The sequence below is a fragment of the Dipodomys spectabilis genome, unplaced genomic scaffold (genome assembly GCF_019054845.1).
Source record: "Dipodomys spectabilis isolate Male_0828 unplaced genomic scaffold, ASM1905484v1 ptg000309l, whole genome shotgun sequence".
NCBI classification, from domain to species: domain Eukaryota; kingdom Metazoa; phylum Chordata; class Mammalia; order Rodentia; family Heteromyidae; genus Dipodomys; species Dipodomys spectabilis.
The window spans coordinates 1,621,438-1,633,514 of record NW_024870986.1 but is presented as its reverse complement, the minus strand read 5'-3'; the positions used below and the strand labels follow the sequence as shown (position 1 = coordinate 1,633,514).

General features: G+C 33.8%; 1 pseudogene; it reads left to right on the top strand.

The window, feature by feature from the left end:
• The first annotated feature begins 9,949 nt into the window (after positions 1-9,949).
• Positions 9,950-10,049, top strand: LOC122127734 (annotated as a pseudogene).
• Positions 10,050-12,077: the final 2,028 nt, after the last annotated feature.

The following is a 12,077-nucleotide window of genomic DNA, read 5'->3' as shown; positions in this document are numbered from 1 at the left end:
AAAAAAAAAGCAAACAAAAAGCCAGATATTTCATTGGGACCCTCCTTAAAGGAGTACTGGTCTAAGAAGTGGCTCCTTTTGCTCATCATTAGCACTGGATGCTTTTTTGGAATCCTTATTGCTCTGGAGAACTCAGGACCAAACTAAAGGAATTGATAACTGACTCCTGCAACAAAAGAATCATCTCGGGTTGAAATATACATCCATAAAATACTTTAAAAACTCCATGTCTTTGTTTCTTTGCATTAGAATTTTTTTGGGGGGTCCAGTCGTGGGCCTGAACTCTGGGCCTGGGCGCTGTCCCTCAGCTCTTCAAGTCAAGGCTAGCGCTCTGCCATTTGAGCCACAGCACCACTTCTGGCTTATTTTTGCTTATGTGGTGATGAGGGATCAAATCCAGGGCCTCAGGCATGCAAGGCAAGTACTCTACCACTCCGCCACCTTCCCAGCTCCTGCAGTAGAACATATTTAAAACAAAGTTATTTCCTTTCGTTCTATGCTGGCCATCAAATGGCACATTATTTCTTTTTGTAATACTCTCAACTAGAAGTTTACAGAAAAATTATATATGAGTAAAAACACATTAGAAAAAGTCATGGACAGAGTTTCCTTCAAGCCTTCGGGTTCTCTTCTTTTACAGTAAAAAAGAAAGCACAAGTTAACTTGAACTTTGTCAATCCTCTATGTTCCATTCCTCTCCTGGGATCAGTTTCCACATCCAGTAACAGTTACTTCCAGGACCAATCAATGGTGCTGCTTGAGGTATAATGAATGTTTTCTGGCTTCACCGAAATAACACAAGGAAACCTTTGGACCTGAGCTAACACGTGTTTCAGAGACAACTTAGTAAAGAGAAAATATGAAATTTATATTTCTTATAAATACATTATCCATGAGTATATTGAGTTCAAACTTTGTAAGTTCTCTGTAAATTAAGGCGAATTTTAAATGGGAGAAGGTTCTCAGATCATTTTTTTGTGAGTGTATGTGCTGCGCATTATTTCCCAAGTGTACATGAATTTGTTAACTCTTGTTAACTATACATTAATAAGAGAAAGAGAAATTCTGTGTTTAAGTACAAGGGTTCAATACACTATAGAAGACTGTACAAATAAGACCACGTTGAAACAATAAAGCCAAGTCCCGTATGTAGATTTATGAGAGTGATATAGAGAAAGCATTACTCCTACGTGGAACATGAAGTATGAGTCCACTCCCTTTCTAAATCACCCATGCTAATGACACAACTTTGTAGAAAGTAGAATGGAAGAAAAAATCTGTTTCCAATGCAAGTCAGATATAAGAGCATGGACTTAATTGGAAAAAAAAGTCCATCTTGACAGAGCAGGGATTATACTAGCAATGAACTGGTGGATAAGATCACATTTATTTCTTTCCTTTACTTATATATTTTTTGTTGGTGGTGGTCTCGGCACTTGAACTCTGGGCCTGGGCACTGTCACTCTGCTATTCCGCTCAAGGCTAATGCTCTACCACTTGAGCCACAGTGCTGCTTCCATTTTTCTTGCAGTAAATTGGAGCAAAGAGTCTCCAGGACTTTCCTACCTGGGCTGGCTTTGAACCTTATCCTCAGATCTCACCACTACCCAGCTTAGGATCACATTTCTAACAGTGTACACTCAGCATATGTAATGTGTATGTTCATCTATCTTTCTATAAATTCTTGAGTTAAAAATCTGGGCTACAGCTTAGACTTTACACTCACAAAATGTTTGTAGTTTAAAAGTTGATTCTACTGAATAAATGAAACCTAAGAATGTAAAGGAGTCTGGGAAGTTCAGGTTGCATCCAGCCTGGGAAGAACAGTGTTTGAGACACTATCTTTAATTAACCAGCCAAAAACTGGATTGGAAGAATGGCTCAGGTGATGGAATAACAGTCATGAGCAAGAATGATGACTAAGAGCTTGAGGCTTTTTCATACATACATACAAACATACACATACACACAGAGGCACTTATATGTGCACACATATACACAAATGTAGCAACTCTCAGAATATGTACAAAAGTTAGAAAACAATAGAAAATATGTCCTGAGTAAGTCTAGTATCAAGTGATAATTTTTAAGATTAGAAAATCCTCAAGGGAACTTTCTTCAAAAAAGTTTGAGAATATTACATAGGTAGGGACCAGAGATAGTAAGTGAGTCAATATTAAAGTAATCAATATTAAAGGGATTGTATCCATGGAGGAATGAATCAGAGACCCCGCAGGTACATTTGAAAATGTTCATACCCTGTGTCAAATGTTAGAACATCTTTGAAAATAGTACATGAACAGTCTGAGAAGTCTAGTGGATAATATCACTGGAGAAGTTAAGAATTGCTAGTCTTTATATAGATTAAATAAATCAAGAGGGGGCTGAGAAGGTATCTCAGGGGTAGAGCGCTTGCCTTGCATGCATGAAGCCCTGGGTTCGAATCCTCAGCACCACATAAGCAAAAAGCAAAAAAGCCGAAAGTGGCTCTGTGGCTCAAGTGGTAGATCGCTAGCTTTGAGCTGAAGAGCTGAGGGACAGCACCCAGGCCCAGAATTCAGGCCCCATTACCGGACCCAAAAATAAACAAACAAATAAATAAACCAAGAAACTATGGTGGGGCAACGTGATGCAATCCTTGAATTCTAACACTCAGACTGACAGCAGATTAGAGACTGGAATTGCTACTGATACCTTCCCTGGACCAGGTAGTATAATTTTGTCTTAATAAAACAAACCAAACAAGAAAGGAATACATACACAGTTGGAAGTTTGGGCTAATTTCTTCATTATGTTTTGAGAAGCCAAGTTTTCTATTGAAATGCAACTAGTATATAATCCTCAGTTGTGTTTTAAATGCTCTCTTCATTACAGAACATTCCTAGATGCAAAATGCTTCATGATTCCCATCCAAAATTTGAAAAAGTAAGTAACCATCATTCTGTTAGATTCCAAGGAAAGGATGAAGGATTACCAAAGCTTAAGCCTGGAGGAATAGCAAAGTTCATCTAATGTAGGTCTTTATAGATTTTGCTAAATTAGAGATTAGACTTCAAATAAATATTTTGGTTTTGTTTGTAATTTCATATTCTATAGGATACTACAAAATTCTTTTTAACTAGAGGGTTAAATTGACAAATTTACAAATGTTTCTTGCATTCTATTTGCCTAGCATATTGTTTCAAGAGAGTTATAATTAGAACTCAGTTAATAGAAAATTCTAACTGTTTATTTATAAAATGATAATGTGAATAATGTAGACTGAGTTGCAAACAAATTGATGATATTAATTTATAAATTTAGCAAAAGCAATTTTTTGAGGCTTTAATATGACATGGTATGATGAAAATAATTGTGTGACATCTTCTTTCTTCTACCTGTATGTAAAACAGGAAGCAATTTCCTTAATTACGTGCCTCTGTATACAATGAGAAAAATGCTAGGTTTGGGGTTTGTTTTTATTTTTATTTTTTTTTATTGCTTTGTCATAAGGCTTGACCTCTGGACCTAGACACTGTCTCTGAGCCTGTTGAGCTCAAGGCTGTGTCCTACCACTTCAACCTCAGTACCACTTGTGTCTGGTTTTTGCTGAGAAGTTTATCAGAGATAAGAATCTAGGGAACCTTCCTGCCTTGGTAGGCTTTGAACTGTAATCTTCCGATATTAGCATCCTGAATATCTTTGATAGATAAAAAAGTATAAGTATAAATAATATTTGCAAGAATACCAGTGGAGGAAAAATGATGCAACCCAGCTTATGGTGGTGTTCTGTCCAGAACACGGAGGGCATCACAGTAGCAGAGTGGTAGTATTTTTCCCAATAGAGATAAGCTATTTGTGATGTGAATTAAGGGAATTTTGAGGTGCACCCTACAAGTTGGAAACTGTTGGTCTAGGATGACTTTATGGCATAAATTTTGGAATTGATGGTCATAGAAATAATAGCTTAATCTGATAAACAATTGCTTACTCTTGAAGAATTAATTACAACCGATGCTTTATAGTTTTATCCTATACCAGAATTTGGCTATTTTTCTGTTCACTTCTCAATCTGTAACACTCTATGGAAAATGCATCTATTGCAGAATTACATAACATGCAAACAGGTACTATTTTGAATCTCTCAGGTATGGAATATTCAGAATTTGAAAGTGCATAGTTATTAGTCATAGGAAATTTGAAGAACAGACATATTCTGTCCTCTTAACAACTTATTTACTTTTCAAAGTTATGGGTTTCCATAGAATTAAACGGTTTTCAATTTTAGTATGAGAAAGTACTAATTTATTCTTTTTTGAAAATATTGGCAAGAATATTGTGAAAAAATTGTCTAGTTGGATAACATTCAAGTTGATGGCCCTCTGATAAAGAAGGGGTAATTAATTCAAATTAGTACTGAGTTTTTAAAAAGTTACTACATAAGGAATAATATTTACTATACTAATACAGTGAAATTTTATTTCATGCAGCTTATTTTTTAAATTTAATTTTAATGTGAAAGTGATGTGCAGTGGGTTAGCAATTGTAAGGCAGTGAATACATAACTTTTCAAACCTGTTATCCCCTCTCTCATTTTTCTCACAGTTTTTCTTCACCCCCAAACCCCTCACAAGTTGTAATGTACATTTCCAACATATTGTCTTCTGAGTATTGATATTGCATTGGTTTGCCCTTTGTCCTTGTCTCACTAATTTTTTTGTACCTCTTCCCTTCACAAATTAAGGTAAATGTATACACAATACAAAGGGTTCCAAAATCAAACACAGTAGGAGATAAACCATAGGGGAAAAGCCCAAGGAAAATAGAAAGAACATAGTACATTAAAAACAACAACTGCAAATAAATATTTTTTTCCATATCTTGGAGTTCATTTTGTTCAGCATCAGCTTATATCTTCATATATATTCACAACAAAGCCACTGGAAAATAATAGTTTCATGGATACTATATCATGAAAACAACATGTTAACTGTTTTTGATGGTAAAGGTGGAATTAGGATTGGTAAATTCACGATTCTGATAAAGGAATTTCAAAAGAGTTTTTAAATTATGACAGGTAAATTTTAATTGTTCAAACTTTTTAACTTAGCCTATTAAGAAAATTTAAAATTGCCTAGGAAAATAGGCTTTCATGCAAAGAAATTCATGGAGAGTTAGCTGAGAGGGAGCAATTTGGGTAAGATGGCTCATTTTCACAATAAACAAACAAACCTCAAAAACCTTGCTGTAAATCCTGTAGGTTCCCTTGAGAATTGTCTTTACCCAGGAAATATACTCCTGCTGTGTGAAACAAGGTTGTAGTGGAATTTAAATTCAAAGTTTTTTTTTTTTTAATAAGACATCAAAATTTGTGAATTGACCTTTAATTACTAAACAGTAATTCTCTTAAAAAGATAATTTGGGTCAAAATATTTAGGGAGAAAGTGCCCTTCACAATGAAAGAACGTATTGAGTTTACACTTTTCTGTTTTAATATTTTCCACAATGTCTTTGCACGTGAAGCACTGAAACACAGAAAAAAATCTGATTGGATACTTCAAACCAATGATTTCACATTTCTAAGTAGCTCAAAAATATAATATTCTTATTAACATGAGATAGTGAAGACTTCTCTTATTACATAAGCCAAAAATTTTGGGGATCACAAAAGATTTGAGCAAATTGAAAAGGTAAGAAAACACGTTATTAGAAGCCCCAGATAAGCGTATTGGTTTCAGCAGTGGAGGGGACCAAAACTTTTTGATATAGATTGTCTTAATGTTTCTGCTACATAATGTGATTTTACAGAGCCTATTTGGCTCGGTATAATGCAGAACAAATTGAATGAAGACATGAAAATAAATTCCACCTCCAAATAAAAGAGTTTTCAAAGAGAAACCATGAAGATGTAGCAGTGGGGGACGCCTTATCATCCTTCAGCTTCACTAGACTTGAAGCCAAGAAGCTGTGATTAATTGGAAATCAGGCAAGAGCTAAGAGGAGGACATAGAAGTAGGACATAGAAGTATCGTCCTTTGTAACAGACAATGTCATCCAAGGAATCGGTGATTTAACTCTATTCTTCTCCATACATCTTGTTGAGCAAATACAAGACCAAGAGGAAAATAAACTACTGAAATAATTTTGCAAAGAATAACTTCACTATTCCTGATATGGTATCTAAGGAGAGTCTTAAGAGAGAAGATAAAAGTCTTAAGAGAGAAGATAAAAGAGGAGTATTCTTAGGTTTCCTCTAAGCATCTTGTTAGCAAAATATATCTTTGAAGTTAGAAGTGATTGAACCACAAAGTGGTGGAGTACTTATTTTTGTGGGCACTTTAGACACAAGAAGATTGCAAGGTAAAAGAAAAAAGAAAAAATTATAGCTAAATATTTGTGATTATAGGTTCTTGGACTGGATTTTTGGAGACAAAGTTTTGCATTAGCGTTGGTCCTTATTAACATAGTTGTTGGGATTTCGTGGCAACCAAATGAAAAGGGGAAGTTTAATGGACTCGCTTGGACAAGTAAACAGCATGATAGAAAATAATGGCAAATAATATTTAATTAATTATTTTGAACAATTATTTTGTGAGAACAAAGAAGGAAAGATATAATTCAAAATCACTTGATGTTATTAAAAGTATGAAAATGGAGTAGTGAAGAGATTAAGAGAAAACATAGAGGTCTGTTTTCTTTCAAGTGGAGTAATAGGTTCTTGATCTTGTTTCTTCCATTCTGTCTTCACAAGCTACCAAGTGTGCCTCAGGACTGGAGTATCCAGTTCAGACAAAGAGCACTCGCAGAATAAAATATTTACAGTAAATATAGGTGATTTATAACCTTAGACAATCTTTTTAAATCTGTTCAAAATTCTCCCCTACCCCAAACTGCCTTCTTTGAACAGCTTTGTTTGCTTTTCCAAAGACTGCCCTTCATTAACTGCTTAAAATTTTGAGAGGTCATATTCATACCCTCTAGAGATTGTTGTTTGGTTGTGATTTTTGTGTGTTTTTGTTTGTTGTTGTGTTTTTTAACTGAATTTCAAAAGGTTGTACAAGTGTGTTACAATTAAATATGTCCATCTAATTGTCTAATGTTCCTGGATCAGAATCACTCCTGTCAATCTCAACCAACCCTTTCTCCAAGATTTATTCCAGATTTACCACTTGCTTTATTACATATGTACATTGAGTATTCTAGCTGTACTTGCCCCTTGTTCCATTTTTCATTCATTCTATTTCTTTACTATTGTTCCTCTCTGGTTTCAATTTCCTGATAGTCATTCCGTTAAACTGCCTGTTAATACTTTGAAACTCCATGGAGTTTCAATCCCACATATACTTGAATTGATGTCAGCTTATATTTCCATAATTCATTCCTTTGCAAGACTAAGACTGGAGATGTGAAGCACTTGGACATAATTTTATTCTCATTCATTTGGAAGATTAATCTTTAGTCAATAAGAAATTTTAAAAATGGCTTAGAATTTATTCCTAACTACCAGTTTTTATAAATGGCTTTGTACAATGGTGTGTGATTATTTTATTTTACATAGGATAATTTATTTCTTCTACCTATAAGTTTTGGAAAAAGAAGAAAAATAAATTTACTCCTTAGAGGATTATGATAAAAATAGAAGACAGATTTTATGTTTGTCACATCTCTCATCAGTACCCATATTCAAGACTTAAAGTCATATTTCTTACTATGGTAGACAGATAGGGAAAACATGAAACAACATATGATAAGGCAATTATTAGTGAATTTTTAAAATGTACCTTCTTATGTGATGAAATTTACTTTATTAGCTAATATTTGTGTTTGAATTATGGGAGGCTGATCTATTTAACACATTTCTGGAAGGCACCTACTGAACAACACAAATGGTGGGGGGTACTATTTCTACAATTTAATGAATGGTTGAACTTGTTCGTTATTACTTCTGGGTACGTAAATAAACTCTATTGTAACTTGCTCCCTACACTTGAAAACCTTGTAATGTCACTGTCATCTACTTGTCAAGTGTTATTTTGGCAAATGTGATTTTAAATAGCTTATTTGAAAATGAATATACTTTCAGGAGATTAAATGTAGGTTATCATTGGTTTGAGAATGACAACATTTTTATACTACAGAACCTAGTTTTACTGAAGTACCAGTGTTTTGAAGCACTAAAGATCTTCTCAGTTAATGTTTTTCTAAATTATATTTGACATCTAAATCAAGTTTCCCTAACCTTAGTAGACCAATTATGGATCTATCATTCCAGAAACTATTTTTTTGGCTGCACTGAAATCTTTCATTAATCATTAGGAGAGGGGTATTAAAAATAATCTTGTTCATTTGTGATTTTGTTCACTCATATGGGCTGGTCATCTGTAAATTGAAAGTTTGAATTACAGTACTTTCTCTCAGATTTTGTGATCTCATCTTTCATTTTAAGTTGCCTTGCATTTCACAATTCATTATTGCTAATTCTTGTAAGGAATTGGGGCCCTGAAATATTATAGGAAATGAGAAATTGAGATGAATCTTCAATTATTTTCTGTTGGCATGTTGTATGGGCCTATGTCAGAAGTCTTGCCCTTGTTATCTGATGATGCAGATAACTGGGACCAGGTATCCTAGAACTCGTGGGTCCTGCAGACATCATATCACCAAATTTGGGTATAATCAGCAAGAATGTTTCAGAAATATGGAGAAAAACAATTTGGGACCAGTGAGTTAAAACAATAAACAGAGCATCAGAGTAAAATCCCTTATAGATTAGCAGAAAACAATATGTTATTTTACATATGAATTCAGAAGACCACGAAAATTTAGAAGGTATCACAAGTTTATACCGAAGATATTGCATTGATACTATTTATATTCTAATAAATATTCTAATCCTAATCATTTATGTTCCAATTTATTTATGGGAATAAATGTCAATATATTTGTCAAATTATCAATTCTAGTAAGATTCATTGTGTGAAATTTAAAATCAGCACATACAAATATAAAATATATAAGTTTATATAATATAAAAATTCTTTTACATTGTTGTGTTGTGGTTAGGGAATCAAAGGCAACTCTGTTTTAAAATATTATTCAATTATCTCTACCTCAGTTTTTGGTAGAGTTAGACTTAAAGATTTACCATTTGTAGATTTACAGCCTAGAGAAAAGAGGAAACACTGTGATTAAAACATTATCAATTTAAGGTCTAATATCGAGGAGAAACATATGGACTTTTCCAGGAGCTATGGAAATATTTGGTGATAGAAAGTCAGTAGTGTAAGTTCTGCCTGGTTGGATTACAGACAGGCCAGGACAGTAGGTAATCATGCATATGAACAATTTTTTCACCTTCTTTGCTTTAGCTACTTTTGAAATGATAAGTATAATAACCAATTATATTTCGATAAAATGCCTTCCATTCTGAACAATTCTGTCTGAACTGTTCATCTTTCTATGATCCCTTGTAACTAAGATTAGTTTTGTTCCAGTAAGACAATCTATGCTGTCAGGGTAAGATATTCTGTTTGGTCTGTTCCTACATGGAAGAAGGGTAAAGGTTCAAGTAGACATTTGTCCCACAAGACATCATTTGGGAAATTTTAAGCTGCAGAAGATTAGAAGTAGCTCTTAAGCAAGGCTTACTTTGAGTCCATTAGCTCAAAAAAGCTAACTCAGTTGATAAATAAGTACTTGAAAAGCCATCACCTTTGGACTTAGCTGTAAAGGCTTCAAAGTATGATCAAATTTAAAATGAAAACGACAAAATAGTCATTGCCCAAAAAATTTTAAATGTGAGCAATCGACCAAACTATATAAGTTTTTCCCACTATACACAGAATTTTAGAGAAATAAGATCAATAGCATTTTTAGGAACAATAAGGGTTCCTTGTTACAAATAGGCAACCATGGATATATGCCTGTATAAAGATTGCATCATTAAGTATTTAAATTTATAGTACACTACATGCTTCAGCAGCAGGTCTACCCAAATTACAACAATACAGAGATTAACATGACACTTGCACAAGGATGATATGAAAATTTGTGAAGTATTCCATATTTTTCATTCTTCTGATGCAAGAAATGAAAAATAGTTATTAAAAAGTTCATTACAAAAATAGAAGTGTAACAATACATGTAATTCATAGAATTAAAGGTTAATTTGACATCAGTGTATTAAATCTTCACCTTAGAAAGGCCCTTACATAGCATAACTTTTACAAAACTTGAAATTAGATAACATTGTCATTTTATCCCAAAGAAATAAAATAATAAAAAGACCTAGAAAAAAAGGAATCTTAAACTTCGATATGGAATGCAATCTGAAAGGACACATTTATTAATGAATCTATACATTATATGACAATGTAGAATTCAAAGTATTATATCTAGGAGCTAATGAAATAGATTATGGACATTATACAAACATAGATATACTTTTTTCAGAAAAGCACCAGCAACATCTTTAGTTTCTATACTATTCATTTCAACAGATAAGTTAAAATTATGTCTGATTTAAAAAAATTACAAACTCTGTAAAAATCTTTATAGATGTATACAAACAACTCTTGAATACATTTTGACATCAAAGTCAGGCAATTCACTTGGAAGAATACCATGAAATCCATGCATTTTTAAAGTAAGATAATGCTGTCGCTTTGTATTGTGAAAAAAAATTTGAAGGGACACAAAGGATGGACTGGCATTTTTGAAAGTTAAGAAAGCTAACCAAACCATTACTACGAAGGAGAACAATTTGTACAGCCTTCCACAACTTCAAAATGGCAGTGATACATACTTATCCTTTTGGCAATATCAAATGCAGTTTCTTCCAAGTTGTTCTTCAGACCTGGTCTGATACAATGGTTCAACAGAAGGAGATACAGCTTCTCTTTGCTATTTCTATTCCCAGCAGCAAGATGCAAGGGGGTCAAGAGGCCTTTAGTTTGGGGATTGTTATCCGCATCATGATGAAGTAAGAAAGAAGCCACTCTGGTATTATTCCACATATAAGCACTGTGCAGGAGTGTCCAGCCATTCAGAGTTATTGCATGAATATCTGCTTTGAGCTACCAACTCATGGACAATGTCTAAGTGTCCACTCTAGGCTTTCTGATGAAGAGGGGTATACTCATCCTCATCCCTAGTATTCATCTGGGTGACCTTTTTGGAAAGTAGTCTCCGCACCATAGTAAGCCAATTAATTTCGGTATCCCAAAGAAGAAATTTGCTTGGATCCTCCTCCATTTTTCTTGCAATTGATACCATTCCTCACTTTTTCATCTTGTTACTTGTCTTCATCAGAATTGCCTAACCAGAGACTTTGAGTGCCAGTGGGAATGAGATGTCCATGTATTTCCCCAATAGTTAACATTGGTTGAACTGGTAACAAAAATTTGGTGAATTTTCTGCAAATGTTTTTTCACCATGATTTATTTTCTTTTTCCATTTTTACTATTCTAACTTATTCTAACTGAAGAGTAGGGAATTGATAGCAGAGGAAAGATTTTCCTCAGTATTCAAAGGTACAGACTGAAAATGAGGACTAGTGATGTCTTCATGTGCATCTTATACTAGGAATGAGAAAATAGGAAACAATGCCTTCTATGTAAATGATTTGGGAAATACGATGTTATAGTGTAAGAGAACTCACTATTCAACATATGGGTTTTAAGAGCTTTCTAGTATCTTTCTAATGTTGGTATCCAATATTAGAAAAAATGTATAATGCAGTAGTAAAATAGAAGTGCTTTGTTTGACTACCTAAATTCTTGTTTTTTGAAAGACACTTGTTTTCATCTATAAATAGGACTGTCTATTGTCTTCAGGTGATTTTGATGATCGAAGATGCTTAATGAGAAGTCAAAATGTATTAGTGGTCCTTTGCTATCAATTAAATTTCACTTTTTCTAATTGGAGAATATAATGATCAAAGCAGTAGTTCAGAATCAGCAAGCAATAGTTCAGAATCATGCTTCAAGTGCAAGTGAATCACCAGTAAATAATCCTTGACTCTATTTTCAACAAAGTTTTCTCACAGATACAATCTGCCTGCCTTCTCTAGCTGCTTTCATAGCCTGAACCTATTCCTT